Source organism: Opisthorchis viverrini (assembly GCF_000715545.1).
Source record: "Opisthorchis viverrini unplaced genomic scaffold opera_v5_109, whole genome shotgun sequence".
Lineage (NCBI taxonomy): Eukaryota > Metazoa > Platyhelminthes > Trematoda > Opisthorchiida > Opisthorchiidae > Opisthorchis > Opisthorchis viverrini.
The window spans coordinates 1,126,554-1,142,868 of NW_008751764.1; the positions used below are offsets into that span (position 1 = coordinate 1,126,554).

Below are 16,315 nucleotides of genomic sequence, written 5' to 3' on the forward strand. Positions count from 1 at the left end.
GTATGTATGTCTTGTTTGAATTGTGGCTGGGCGTTCTGGATACTGTAGCCTTCATGTGTTGGATGATTGTGGGTCGTATGTTTGTCGGAGCATTTAAAGGTCGGTCAGTTGTTGTTTGTTAAATATAGAGAAACATTCTGAGCTGTACTTTGAGGCTTATGCTGAGGTCTGACCACCGGGCAGTGTGTTCACAAAACTTGACAGCACATTCGTCCCCGTGCGTAAAACTGAGGCTCCATTCCTCACCATGTTACTGGAAATTCAATCAAGCAAACCTAACTAAAGTTCCTCCTGCCACGACGTCATCCTTTAGAATGTGGAACTAAAGCCATGTGTGAAGTTATTCGCTGCTTTTACGCATACCTTTGGTGGCGTAACAAACCATGCTTGTTTGACTTATCAGCCTAATCAATAAACCTTCGAAAAAAAGTTGTTTGTCTATCGACTTTGCAGATCACAGCTATTGACGTCACCAATGATTTACGCTCGACTTGTGGTCCAACTTGAATTTTGCTGCAGTCTGGGACAAGTGAACGAAATTCATGTTAGCTCAGTAAAACACTTGGTCTGACTCATATCAGTTTGTGCTTCGAAACATGCAGTTGACGACGGGTAAAATCCTGTGTATTCAAAGTCCGCCACGGATATTCTACTCGAATGTTTTCATTTACGTTGAAACCACCATTGATTTTAAAATTACACGCTAAGATCCAACGTTCTTATTGCGTTTCATTCTCAAAATAACTGTCAGATTTCTACGGAACACACAAGCCACGTTTTCCATGTGGCTGGGGCCTTGACAAATCTTCTATGCAGCGGTCTTCAGGAAATTTCCAGTTCAATTCATGCTCAGCCTTCCCTGAGTCAGACGCTTTTTAGACTAAAACTTCGAGAGTGTTAATTATTCAACCCTTATGTCACGGCCTAACGACCCCTTGTTTTAATCTGTATTACCAAGCACAAAGCGCTACCTACAGGAAAAAACTAAATTTATACTCAACAGATCATTTTATTTGGTTAAAATCCGTTATATGGATGATACTAGGAAGCTTGTCTAACAGTCGGAAGGGGGAGTGAGCTTACTGATCGCTGATATCTATGCAGATCTCAGTGGGCGAGGGCGTCTGGTTGAAGAGCCAATTACTACATCGTTTTCACAAGACATCACAGGTGGTTGTGTTTCACCTCACGTTATTTTGAGTTGGCATCTCACTGCGAAGAAGCATAGCTAGCAATGGTCAAACGCACAACCATCAGCGTCGGAACGACCTACTGAAACGCTCCTACCAGTTTTGTACTCTTTAATAATCGCTACTTGCAAGTACACACCGAATGCTAGAAAATGGTGACACTGTGATACTAGATAACAAAATTAACTACACTATACAACCTCCATCGTCATGCATTCCACAGTGATTCAGTGGCTATTTGACTTTTCCCAGGTAGTGCACGCTTACTCGCACATCACGAGATCGATTACACAATTCAAACTAGTGTTGAAGGTTACGTAACCTTAACCGATGGTAGGGAGCAAAGCATAAACCGCAAATATCCCCTGAGTTTTGGATTACGTAAGATCCTGTCGAGAATCAAGTGATTTGCGAAAAGTAAACGAACAAATAGCGCTCATGTGAATACTTTCAAAGAAAATAACAAATTATTCGCGCATATGTAAACAACGCGCTAATACCTGTAAATGTGCATTCCGAGACAACAAATTCAAACATCACTATGAAGTCAGAATGTTTTCTGAAGCGCCAGTGGGGTGCAAATGACGTATCTGCTCTGATTAACATGCTGGCCAGTTCGAGAAAACCCGGGAAATGTTTGGATATAATGCGTTTACTGTAATTTTAGTCGTCTGGGCTTTTGAGACTTTTGAGCTTTCCGAAAGCTCCCGTACACCAATATTTACCGACAAGTTGGCACATTTTCATTCACATAATGAGACAAACTCTTCAAGACCTCCAACACACAGGCATTCAAACAGCCTCTGGCTATCTGGGTTGTGCAGATGACATCGTAAGCGTCTTTGAGGAGGAGAAGGCGCAGACGATTCTGGATGAACTGACCCAATTTATCCCATTCTTTACGTACGCTTTGCACCCACAAATTTGAAGTTCATTCTTTCGCATATGCAGTTACTAAATACGCGCTTGCAATCCGGGAATAGAAGCACCGAATTGTGGAGCGTGGAAAGGTGCATTAGTTCCAATAATATTGTGAAGGATGTCGACAATGCATCGATCTGTAAGGTTCGGTTCGTGTTTGCTAAGTTTAGATGCAGATGGCGTCAAAGTGGTACATCCCGGAACGGAGACGTCTTCAGCTATTCGATAACCGTTGTCTCAGAACGATGGTAGGTGTAGGGTTACTGCAGCGAATCCGCAACAGGACGATTTGAGAAGGAGTGACCGGATGTGCCGAGCACCAAGAGATACAGTGGTTAGGCGTGCATTCCGCTTGCCGAGTACATGTTTTCCGTGCTTAATTGAGAGTGGCACAGGCAGACAGGTGTTCAAACCATTACATGGCGGAAGAGAACAAAAGTAGAGGGGAATGACTATGCCGAGTTGTGGTCGGATCGGTAAATTGTGGTAAACAAACGCTACCTCATATCCGCAGCCACCATTTTCTTATTTCCTTCACAGTAGGACTTTCAAGCAGATTATGAATGTACGGTATCGAAGCATTGGTTTTGTGTATTGATATTGTTCGTCAATAAAAATGATGACGAAAGTGATGGCGAACCCCAGTTGAGTGTGATTCCCAGCGGTTATTGCTTACTGAGCATACGTTTGTAGTTTTCCCATACACACAGCGATTGACTGGTGTCTACACTGTTACCAACCAGAAGGCAATTCCTCTAATAGCATTTTCTCTCAACAGAGTCCCTTGGAGATTTGTTGGTTCACCGATTAGGTTGCTACAAATTTCGTTAGACACCACATTTCGGAATACTGCGTCACTTATTTAAACTTGAAAAATTATAGGCATTAGTTGCAACCAAATGCTGCAAAAACACGTGTTTAAGAGACGGAAGACAACTCGGGGTGACGCAAGTAGTCATATCTCTCTCTGTTTTCCGTTATACACAATTAGAATAAAGATACAATAGTATACATCTTCCAAATGATTACTTGCACTCCAAACCCTATATAGCACAGATGAATTCAAAAGTATGGATGGTCTGGTGTGATAAACAGCCATCTTTCAACCGTAGTGGGCATTTCAACCGTATATAAGTTGAGGGCAACCCGTCCGAGAACCTAAGGAGTATGGCAGTATCACAATCATGAGCAAAACACTAAGAGGAGTTGCCGGATATCAAAGTTTTTTTATTGAATCTCCTTAAAATCGACACGTCTACAACAATGGGGTGGCCTTGGTGCATCGTAAACCCATGAGATCTAATGCATAATTCCATTTGGATCAATTTTTGTTTATCAACATATCACACCTGTGTACTAACGTATTCAGGTTAAAGATGCGCAACAGTAGTTCGAAAGTTGTTTCTCGGGGGGTCCTAATGACCAATAGTGGGATTGTTTGGCGATCAATGAAGCGAGTTTTCAGGACTGACTTTGCAGTCTATAGGTCAATCGATCAGTCACGTGAATCTAGATCGAAGCGAACCTTCCACGGGGTCCTAACATGAAGACCAACTTGTTCAACTGGTGAAGATCGTCCCGCAACTGCATGCAATCTGGTACACCACTGAGGTGGGTAAACGATTTCACAGGACATTGCACACTTTAATTCGATTTGTCTGCTCGGTGAAAATAAGAATTGTTAGACAGTTGAGAACTACTATTTTTTATAAAAAACAGGTTTTGTTTTTAGTCTACATCTTTGTCGGAGATAAAGTTTACGTTTTATTGAATAGATAGGCCTCTGCCTGGAACATCGCCTGATGTTAAGAATGATGAATATCCTCAGTTAGTACAAGGAAATCCAAGCCTTTTTTCAGAATTTATCTTTCTCTTGGAAAATGAAGTACAAATCACCCTGGCACAGTCAAACAAATTTTGCACTAAGACTGTTTCACCGGAACAGGCAGCGAAACTGAAATGTCTGCAGTTATTGCTTGGCCCACGTGGGTTCGCAATACCTATCCAGTACCCAGTAAGGTGAGGCTCTGTTTGTTACCGCTGCGAAATGCGCTGAAATTTTCAAATATAACTTTGATATGTTTGAAAGTGCTTCTAAAGTATCGTTTGTATGTAGTTGTGACTGTCTGTCTTCAGGTGAGGTATTAAAGGAAGTCCGGCAATGGATAGTCAAGCAGTCTCTCCACTCTTGTGCCATCAATTTGTGTTATATCTGCTGATTCGTTAATCTGTGGTATCTGCTACTGTTCCGCTCCAGTGCCTAGTTGCTCGAAAAAAGACTCACAGAAGGGAACATAACAGCTATATTCCAAAAAAGCGAGTGTGAGGGCGTGAGTGCGTGCGAGTGCGAGAGCAAAATTTACAACAGCCCCACGCTATTTAAAGGGGACATTCTGACGTTGATCCAGGCTGTCTGATAGGCGCTAGTGAACACCCGTCAACATCGATCGTACCTCAATGGAATGCCTGAACGCTGATCACATTCGGTCCTGCTTCTGTGGCGTCCATGAACACTCATCAGCTTTTGCTGAAATGATTGAATGATTGACTGGCCTGGATGCTTGCCGGCTTTCCTTTGGTGGAGGAGTAGGTTCCGGGCGTTCGGAGGTTACTTCCAAGGATCTGACCTTCTTGATAATTTGATTCCATGCTATCGTTCTCGAATTCACGGCGAGTACTTACGGTGCCAACTATACTCAGTTTTTTTGGGTTTTATACATTAGTATACGTGGCAATATTTCACAGTCCCATGCGAGGTTTGTGTAGAGAGCCGATAACTGGTCTGAGATTTATGCTGATATTAACAATCTGTTGCAAGCAAGACCTATGGGATTTAAACTTCCAACCGACTTCCCCACTAGAATTAGAGTTCACCGCGTCAAACCTTTCTCAGGGCAGTGATATATAGCGGGTGTGTTTACCTCTTTGTTCGTTTGAGGTTAGAATCGCACACTAAGGGGATTAGATGCTTCCGACCGAACAGCATTCCTATTGGGCATTTTCTATCGGGGTATCTTTCTTCAGTAGTTTCTGTTTCGTCACACGGTCGCACCCTTCGTTTGCTGAACATTCCTTTTCTCCCATGTTTCGTACTGGAGTCCATCAATTTGTTCACCAGCCGTGTTATGCTTTTGTTATTCCGTTGCCTCCCTTGGTAGTGTTGCTTTGTATGCCCGAGTAGTTCGGAGGGTCACCAACGCTGCATTTCTGCAGATAAGTTCGCCCACGATGTCAGTAACACCAGGCACGTTCCAGAGAGTTCAGCTGTAGCACTATTTCGGTGCCTAGCTGCCATGCTAACAGAAGGAAGCACGAGGGCTGAGATACTGCCAGGTTTCCCAAGCCTAGACAGGGGAAGTCGAGAGGCGGAGATCGGGTTCGAATCACGGACCTTCCGGTCAGTAAATTCACGCTCTAACCACTTGGACCATTTCTCACAAATCAACACCCTCACCTGAATCCATCTTGGTACTCCCAGCCGAACGTGGCCAACACATGACGTCTTCTTCTCCATCGTACACGGCGAAGAAATTGTCAAAAAAACTTTTTTACTGAATATCTCGAATATGGTCGGTCACATGAACCCAAACAACGTCAAGTGTTCTACCATTTCTTCCTTCCTCTTGTCCACGAACAGAGACTTATCCCCGATCCTGACAACGACGATTAAGCAGGATGCAGTAGTGTGTGTGTGTGTGTGTGTGTGCACGATAAGTCCCGATCCGCCGCAGTTATGCTGGTCTTTCATACTTGGGAAATGATTGGTCCAAGGGTTCAAGGTCACGGTCCACCTAGCTATACCCTTTGCCCACGTCTAATTCAGTATATTGTTTGCCGCCCAGTTGTGACTACTGAAGTTCGTACAATTCGATTTCGCCACAATTATTAATGACTATACAATATCTCTCAAATAGGACACCTAGATCACGAATTTAGGCTAATTAGCCAATTCCGTGCCCTGGGATCACGGCCTTAGCACTGAAACTTATGGTAGGATTGACAGATTGCTTCTGAATTTGATATCGTCGAAAACGTTGTTTAACAGTTGGCTCACAAATGTGCCGTCCACGTAACGGATCCATATTTTGGGATTTATATCGGGCAACAACTTTTGCATTGTGACTTGTGCAATGAATCCTGAAATTGACGATCCCATTGGTGTCCCGCGTAGTTGTTCATAATATTCTCCGTTGAACTCGAAATGTGTGATCAGGCATAATTCGAGTAATCTGCAGGGGTCTCCTTTCTCCAGTGATCCAGTTGGCGTGCCGTTGTTGTCCACTTATTCGGCCGCAGTTGTCTTGGCTGAATCGAGGTCCACAGAAGTGAGTAGTGAGCTCACATCAAATGAGACCATTATTTCGTCCTGATCGATGCTTACGTGTTACAGTTTCTCCAGAAGTTGTCCCACATGATCGCTTACAGGCCTGCGAATACTCAAGACCAAAGGGGAAGTTAGATCCAATTGCGAAGAAGAATATCATATACAGGATCCAACACAAAGACTGCGACAAACGGTATGTGGGACAAACAGGAAGAAAGCTCTCCATCAGAACACATGAACACCAACTCTCTACTAAAAGACACCATCACTTCTCTCTCATCTCCGCACACAAATGCCAAGAAGGACACGAGTTCGACTGGAACGGCGTTCGCATACTGGCTCAAGCAAGAACAAAACGAGAACGCGAATTTATGGAAGCGTGGTACTCCACCGAAGCAGCCATCAACAAACATCGAAATTGATCCCATTTACCAGCCACTAAGAGCGAGAGAACGCCAGAACCACAGAGCTTAGAGCAGCAAAAAGCAACCAGACGAGGAACTCACAAGAGAAGCAGGAAAGCATCATTCAAACGGGCACCTCAATTGGATTGGAGGAGGCGCCCAACCAAAGCACCAAATCAACCGGCGGACGCAGGGACACCAACCGTCACGGTGGAGGAAATAGGGCGGTACAAACAACCAATCAAACTCGAGAACGACAGACTACAACGCATTGCGAATCAAAGCCAGAGAACAAGCTACTAAAATTAGAAGGCGTTGGGATAACCGACCGACACAAAGGAACACAGACCACAACGCAACAAAGATCACAAACGCACCAATAGATTCACTAAAGTCGTCACACTTCAAGTAGCCAATCACGTCAGAAGATAACAGATAGCCTTTGACTGCTATATAAACACACGCAGGCCAAGAAGAAGTACCAACCCATCTGCGCACTGATGATGTCTCCTCGTATGATGACGAAACGTTTTCAGGTCAATTGCCAAGCTCGGCGAACAGACAGACCAACATCCACCTGATCAACAAACAATAAACTCACCCGAGCTACCAATATTTCACTATCTATTTTTATCGCTGATCATTAAAACCGGTTGACATTTTTGCTGGTAGAAAGCTATCCAAAATCATATTGGACTGCCTGCAAATTTTCCCCAGTTGGTCCCACAAAATTCATCGTGCATCGTCTTGATAAGTGTGCGGGCTGTTTAACAGTCGGATCCATGCAGACGGAGTTTGACTTGGCATATCGCCTAAAACCAGATGGACCACATACTCCTCTGATGCAGCTGAATTGGGATCCCACACTATCCTTTCTTGTCATAAGCATCGCAGAATTCTTAACTCTAAAGAGCACGCTAGACATCGCAAAGTACGGCTTGCCCAATTAGGTCAATAGGAGCTTGAGAGAAGATTTATTTTCATAAAGTCTTTTCAACATTAAGTGCCGTCCTCTTTCATGGTCACACGCGTGACTCCTGCCTCATGAACCCATTTAAGGGTAGAGGTCTTCTTCAGCAAGAATAATCAGTAAATTACGTAGTCTTGGCCTGATAAACAACAGTATGGACTAGTGACACACTGGAACAAATCATTGCGTCTTCCGATGGTAACCAGTTTTTTGTCGGCTAATGGGGGAGACTGACTGTTATTCATGAAAGTGAAACTCATACGCATCTTGTTTTTGCAAAACCGAATATCCGTCTTCTTCTTGAACACGTCTTCTTGACTTCCCTGCATATTCACTGACTATCACGCGGTTGTAAACGAATGCTGTAAATTAGGTCCACTAATTCCGTAATAAATCCCTCCTTCCATTAGATCAAGACAGAGTTACAAGAAAGCCATATACTACTCGCGAGCCTCATCAGTAGTATCCACCGCTTTACGGGTAGCTCTTTTTTTCGCCTTCTCTTATTTACAGACAACGTTCAACTTCTGAGAAAATCAAGAAAGGCCGTCGAAATACGGCAAATTAAGGTGGTTTTGCTTGAGACACCGGACCAAACGGAAGTTTCATTAGAGCATTGTATCAGCGGTTGCCTTTAACTCTTTCAGATATCGAAAATTATCTATGGCACAGACTTTCTGGATTCCGTCACTCTCCTGGCTACTCATATCGATTTGTTTGCTCTTTTCCAGACTAAATCGACACACTTTTAATTGATCTTTCTCTCAATGGTGGTTGCAGCTTAAGAAAACATTTGCAGACATTCTGCATTCCACGAAAATGAGTGACATCTATCGAATACGCACACTTGTTCGTCATTGATTTGCTCAAGCCAGCACAAGTTTGATACTGTCTACGCAGCTAATGCCAAATTAGCAAGGTAGAATCAAAGCGCTGACTATGATTGGCGGGGAAACAAATCCTAAAGCTGCGATACTGAGCAAGTTTAATTGATTCAAATGGTTGTTAGTTAATCCATAGCCTGATCTTCCAGCACAGCAGATTAAACCGGGGTCTGAGGCCTAGTAGGTAAGAGGCAAAACAGCAGTAACTTGATAAAGGAAACTACTCACAAGGTTGCTGAAAACTCTTCGGCAGCCCACGACCGGTTTTACCCTCCTTGGGGCTTATCAGTAGGTCAAACTTATGTTCTACCTGAACCCAAATTGGACTATTTTCGAGAAATTCACTCATTTGCAAATCAAATTGGTTTTCAAGAGAGACTCAGCTGAATCTCTCGTTTATGATATTCTTCAACTGCTAGTGCTGCACAAAGACGGCCACATGTTTCAGTCGGTACGATATTCCAGATATCACAGTATATTTTCATAAAGGAAACTACTCACAAGGTTGCTGAGATCTCTTCAGTTGAAGAATTTCCTAAACATGAGATTCGGTTGAGTTTCCCATGAAAACCAAATTGTAGCAAGGCATCTGATGATTAGGGACGCGCTTTCTGCATGTAAGTTACTCACTGAAAATATTTAGTAAGAAGCGCGCTGAATGAAACCCATTCGCCTACCAAAACAGAATCGTTCTATTTCCGTCACAGTAATAATGTCATTTTTATAACTTTGACGTCATACGTCAAACCATGCGGCACAAAATTCTGAGTGATTCCCCTGTGTGACAACCCCTGCAAGATATTGATTTTTGGCGATATTCAAAAGCCTCCAGAGAAACGGATCTTTCCATTGAGGACGCAAGAAGGGTCGGCAAGCACAATTGTTAACAGATTTATCAGTTTACTTTGTAAGTTTCATTGTTGGCCACTCACCATGCCATCAATAGGTTAAACTAAATAGACACGGTCCAAATGATGCCTTGGTACTAATTCGACTGTCAGAATTTAACAAACGCAAAATACTTGTGTTTGTGGCCGACTGATTCATCTGGAATTGGCTTTTTCAGACATGGACATACAGCTTTAGAATATGTAAAGTCACCCAGGGGTCACCACGAAGTTGTCGGCAGCTAGGGTGATAGAGTGCTTTCGTCTAAAGGCAACCGACACAACCTGATGACCTTGGAGACAGTCTTGGAACAAAGACAAGCTCACTGGTTGATAAATCCAGTTCTAATGCTCTGAATCATATTTTCTGCCTTGTAACCAGTAAAATACGGGAAGACAAAATCACGTTTCAGCATTTTTCCACAGCAAGGTTTTTGCCGCATATCTTGGAAAGTCCCATCTCATGTCCTACTCACATTACATTATCACGAAGCCCTCACAACGTTTTACTGAAAATGCATTCAAAACTGGCAGTCTAGATTTTAGCCCGATCAAACCGCAAGTTTATCGATCAGGAATTGAACCAATCAAAAACACGGCAGTGCCAAATTTCGTCATCTAGACTTGTCTAGGCACAATCGATCTCAGATGAATGACATGTCACTACCACTAGTTCGTGGAATTTGAAGTGGACCTTTAAGATATGCTTTTCGTTGACGAGCAGCTAATGTCGTTAAAAAGAGTCACTGGGCACCTAAGCAAAAGATGAGTATCGGTCACCATAAAATCTGTCCAGATTAGATGGGTTAAATCACCACTGCTTGTTTCAATGGCTAACTACCAACGCACATGTTTCTGGTGAAACCACCGGGGGCACTGATGGAAAGAAAAGCGATCTTTTCCATGGGGTTTACTAAGCATTATATGCCAACCGCGTATTCTCATTCAGGGCTTGAAATCCTGCCTCGCTTTTCACTTAGTTTGAGGAGACTCATTGGTCCAAGCAGATGTTACGACTAAATGGCCAAGGTTGACCTTTTACTTCGTCTGTTTAGTAGATTTCATAATGCAAGAGCCATCTTGGCTTCAGTGACTCAGTTCTGTATAAAAAAACTGAAACCTATTTAACAGTCACTCCCAATGTACAACCATGAAGCAAAATGAAATTGCCCCTCATTCAGGATATGAGAAGTATTCTCTAAACACTCTGGGATGTTTACATACTTGTAATTCGTCCCTGGCTTATGCTGAGCTCGTTTAGATTGACTTTCTAATGTGCCTTAATTGATTCTATGGGCTCTGATCTGGATTCACTGAAGTTGCCGCACATAACTACCCACTAGAACTGAGCGGTATACATATACTACTGGAACATTTAGCCAGTCGCAGTCTTTTACATATTATGCTACTGATGAAGCATGCGAGTAGTATGTGGTTTTCTCATAAATCCCCTAAGCATCTATTGAAAAGCGAGATTTATTAGGGAATTTGTGGAATCGCTCTGTAGCATTCATTTACGCTTGATCGATAGTCAATGAGTATCCAGGAGAGTTCAGGAAGACGCGTTCGAGAAGAAGATAGATACTCAGTTTTTATAACCAAGGTGTACATGTGAGTTTTGATTCCCTGTCCAATGTAGTCTGTAACTGTTCAGTTGATGATTTCCAATAAACGACTCCTCAGTAAACGCCTTCTTCCTTTCACTGCAAGTGCCCTTTGCTGCTTTCGTCATCACAGCGCGCAATTTATTGTTATGGGAACATTAAGTTTAAATAACAGGATCAGGTTGGTGGTGTTGTTGATTGTGTCAAGCTGAAAGCTGCTTGACCAAGTCAGACCGCGCGGTTAAAAATAGGCAGCCTCAAAGTCGACACATGGTCTTAATGACAAGAAACGAGGTATTTCTGTGCCTGCAACTACAGGAATTATGGTAATATCCACAAAGTGGTCCAGTTTCTCGAAAAACTAGCAGCCCGTTATGGTTGACTCGGATTGCTCTGAAAGAAATGATCTCGTCTTCGAGAAATACACCGATTTGCAAATCAATTTGGTTTTCGCGAGAGACCCAGCTGTGTCTCTCGTTTATGTTATTCTAAAACTGAATGTGCTGCACACAGGCCGCCTCATGTTTCAGTTGGCACAACATTCGAGATGTCGCAGTATATTTTCATAAAGGAAACTATTCACAAGGTCCAAGAGTTTTCAGCAACCTTGTGAGTAATTTCCTTTAGGAAATGATATTTCACCCAAGGATTGCTTAAACATTGATCAGCATCAAACTGAATACAACAAAACACATTTTGGCTACTTGAACAAACATTTTTAAGCAGTTTTAGTGATCTCGTCCTCATTTTTCGCCAAATATATAATGAAGGCTATCTACACACGTCGCGTTTCTACCAATTCTTTTCTCTTAAATATTCAGTTAGTAAAATGAACCTGGAAGACATTTTTTTTGTAAAAGAATTCAAAAAATCACTATATCTATTTCCACTCGTGGATGCAAATGGACGGATTTGCTGACGCCAACGGCCTCCGCAGAATTAATTAGTGAAACAAAAAGCAGCACTACAAAGACAGTGTTGTATTAAAAAATTTGTAACGAGCTGGAGTAATCAAGAGCAAAGGATACAGTTTTTTTAGTATTCTCATTGTGCTTCCAAATCTGATGGTAGCGATAATCAGGACAAATATCCCACTGAAGGAGGCCTTTCATGTTTACGTATGTGAGCGTAGGTGAGATGAATGAAACACATAAATAGCTGTGAAGTGCATAGCAGTAAGTGAACACGCTCACTTGAGTTTTCACGGCCTTCCCGAACATACATGACCAAGTTAATCCGCGACCAATTGTGCCATTTTCTTCATCCATACAGGCCACTCATTCAGTCCAACTGACAAAGACTGGACGGAGGCCAACCGAAAATACGGCTTTTTTAATGGTGTTTTGTGGCTAAAATGCCGTGCAAACATAAAAACACCATTTGCTAGGCTTTCGCCACCCGGTTACCCAGATACTTGGCTGTTCAGCTCACAGTCGCTCACTGGATCACGAGACTTGTCTTTTTTTCATGTTCACAAACCACGTCACACTAAGATGACTCATCGGACATCGATTGTCTGTACCGTCTGGTGAGCGTAGTAACTACTCATGTGCTGACGCGCCCACGTACGCGCACTGGACCTACTTATAGGGGAACCGAACACTGTCAGCACACACAGGCTCGCGCGCGCGCAGGGAGCAAGGTGTCAGCCAAACACTCCAAGTCCACGGACAGTTATGGAATACGTGTAGCAGCCAAACTGCGGAGAAAACACGTTCCCACTGTCCGGACTTTCACCAAGTGACTCTCACATACCATAGGTTCCCTTTTTGACTTGCTCCATTGTATTTATTTTTATAGGTGTCGCAACCCACCACTGTCACCCATGCAATAAACTTTTATTAGTGCATACACCTTCTGATTTGTATTATGGCTATCACCACCTGTGTAAGCCCCAGTATTACATCCAGACAACCCGTAATTCGCCGGACCTGGTTGAGTTTCAGTCATTTTTAGTACACGACCGTTTTTTCTTTCGACGGAGCCGTTGTTGAGAGCAATACATTTTGTTGTAATGTCCTTTTTAAGCATCCCACTAAGGTCCTGCCAACTATCATATCAACCCTTTCCACATGTGTGATTGATTTTAGTGGCAACTGGCGATGGTACAGATCAATATTTGAAGATTTCAAAACTAGTCACCATCTATGAGCTCCGCGGCTCACACGAACTACGCGAGGCGGATACCACAGCACCGATACGATAAATTATCCCGATGTTTTTAGTGAAACCAAGGAACACGGTTGCTCTAAGCTGAGAACGTTACGTCACTTCACTCGTATTATGTTTACATCACTCCAACTTCAATTAAACGTGGCTCACCATCACACGTCACCAGGTGGGATGCGACACATGACAGACCGTAGTGTATAAAGAGATAAGGCATATAAGAGATAAGGTATATAATGTGATTACGGGGTTGCTAAAATTAGTGACATATACCTAAAATGCGAAATACACGACATTTCCTCGAAGTTGTCAATATGGTCCACAATCGGTTAATTTGGAACTTCTGAGGCCCTGAAACGAGAAATGAGATTTTTCAGGTAAGTCGAGTGTATTAATGCACTGAGTTCCAGCATATCGTGCATATAATTAACAAAACATTCGCTGTGTATCTGACCATCATTCAGTATCTCTTTTGGGTCCTTTAAGATAGATTGATTAATAGTGGAAAGATATAGCTAGTATTTCATAACTCAGCGTTTTTCTACCGCCGTAATGACCTTAGTCAGCAGCAAAGTAATTGGAATAATAAAGAATCCTTACGAACAACGAACAACAAGAATTGCACTCCCTCAGTTTCATTTACTTGTCATAACCTTGGACGATTTTCAGTCCGCTTATTTCGTGCCTTTGAGGCTTCTAAATTCCGCTTTCACATATTTCCAAAGTGCTTCCCTATTTCAACTTTCCGTGTGGTTGGAAGCCGATCACTATAGAAGTTTGTTTTCCTGAAACCTTGAAAGAGGAAGATTGATACTCTTTTTGGAATTAGGTGCTCACGACCCTCTTCTCCGTAAGTCACATGATCTTGTAGAACATACTGATTTTTCGGGCTCTCTAATATTCTACTAATTAAATTTTCATGCGATCGGCAAGCATAATTCACGATATACTGAGCATCGGTTGATTAGAGCTTTTCAAATAGTTGAACAAACCTAGTCAGTTAGCATTCTCTTTTGGGGTACTGGTGGGAACGCATATACCAGAGCGGCGTACGTTGAACCAGTGAAAGGTATGTGTTGTATCCTGCGGTGGCCGTCTATGGCTTACGCCTGCGCTGAGCCTGCCAGACTACGCGATAGGGAGAAGATAGAGAACTCGCGACATGGCTGTATTGTCAGGACAAAACATACAGAGCGTCTGCGTAATATATTAGGATGACTAATTGGCCAAATATGGTCGTTCACTTGTTCGTTCTGTACAGCCAATGGTGGTGTTCCGGTCGTGAACAATCTCAGATCCACTCCACTGATCGTATGTTGCTAAGTCGTGTTTGGTGGGAGCCGCCGATCCACCTACTTTCCGGACGAGTCGTACCGATGGTGACCTTGAGGATGCGTCACTCTCTGCACATGTGCTTTTTCTTCTGTCTGGGCTAGCCCTGACAGTATGTCATTTCTGGTGTCGGTACATCGACCATCAGCGGTCGAGTATGATGAACGCGCACAAATAAACAGTCTTTAGTTAATTCGGAATCAAACCGTCCAGGTGAACTGTCTCAATCACTGACACGAGGGGTTTACAGGGCAGTTCTATTGCTGTTCGCTTACGTAAACAAATAAAATCCATCAAGAATCAACACTGACGGACAAAAATTCACGTAAAACCCTTTCATTGATTATGGAAAGCCTCTGTCTGGAATACCTCTGTGTTCAAAAGCTAGAATGTAGCTGGCAAGAGCGGCGAAAAAGCTGATAGCCTGTCTCGGGAGGCGTGTCCGCTCTGATGTAAGACTGCTGAGGAACTCCAAACGTTGCCAAACGGTACCATAGCAAGCCAAAGTTAACCGTGTGTAGTGAAAGCACTCGTAAAGTTTTACATAATTTTGGAATGAATCAAAACTCCCGTTTGCATGGACAGATTTAGATAAAAAGCAATTCTTGAGGAAAGGTTTCCGAGGTTTCGCAGTTCATCGAAAACCCACCGGATCTTTTCAATGATCAATAACGGGATTTTCCGAGATGAAGTTTAGAAATTCAAACAAAAGCACTGGTGACATTTATATATTCATTCTATCCATAATTGAAGAGAACCTTCTCACGGATACGTAGGGTTTGTTTGATAAACAATCAAGAAAACGATCCTTGTGCTTTGCGTGAGCTAATGGGTTGGAGGTTCCGTTCAAAAATTCCAACGCATTGGAACCTGATGGTGGTCAACTGACATTCTGTACGATACTCAGTGGTGCTTGGTACTTGCATATTTCCGCATCATGACAGCATCAGCTTCTCTGTTTTTTAACAATGGATTCGAGCACCCTTTATCCATGATTTTTAAGCTAGGTTACCTACTAGAACGTTTGTTTGATCCTCACCTACATATTGCAAAGCCTTTGGAGACAAAGGGCTGGTCGTCGGTTTGTTCGATGAGCTGGGCAATTCGATTGCAAACGTTTCATCACCAATCGGTGTGACATCATCAGTACTTTGTTAACGGGCCTAGTGATTGGTAGCGATGGCCTGGTGGTTGTGTGTGCGATCGTCTGTGTGTTGTGGTTTGATACCACCACCAACCTAGGCAAAAGTGCGCTCCCTAACAAAGGCACTGATGATGGTGGTGAAAAGTTCGCAATCAAATTGCTCAACGCAGCAGCTACCAGAGTGTAGTAGCTGCTCCGGTGTGTCAGAGTTTGCGCATGCGTATGTCCGTTCGTCGTTCCACCATCGATCTGGCGTGTGACTTGAGTGGCTGATTGGGTGCGTGTCCGATTGATTTGCTCGCGTGAGCGTTGTGGGTTGACGCCGCTGGCTATTCGCACAATGGGATTGATTTCTCGAAATCTACGGCATTTTCAGACTTGCCACTTCATAGTGTAGAATGTCTATGTATAAGGTACATGCTCCTGTATTATTGAAAATCCTTTACTATGGCGATTTGTTTAAGTGAACTAAATCTCCAGGTGAAT

The 16,315-nt window shown here is 43.0% G+C and overlaps 1 protein-coding gene across 1 annotated transcript in view; it reads left to right on the top strand.

The window, feature by feature from the left end:
- Positions 1–13,596: 13,596 nt before the first annotated feature.
- The window catches only part of T265_13827 (hypothetical protein), a gene marked incomplete at both ends in the record, with an annotated part of 70,566 nt that continues 67,847 nt past the window's right edge, over positions 13,597–16,315 (top strand). Inside the window, one exon of the mRNA XM_009170708.1 lies at positions 13,597–13,730. The remainder of the gene's footprint in view (positions 13,731–16,315) is intronic.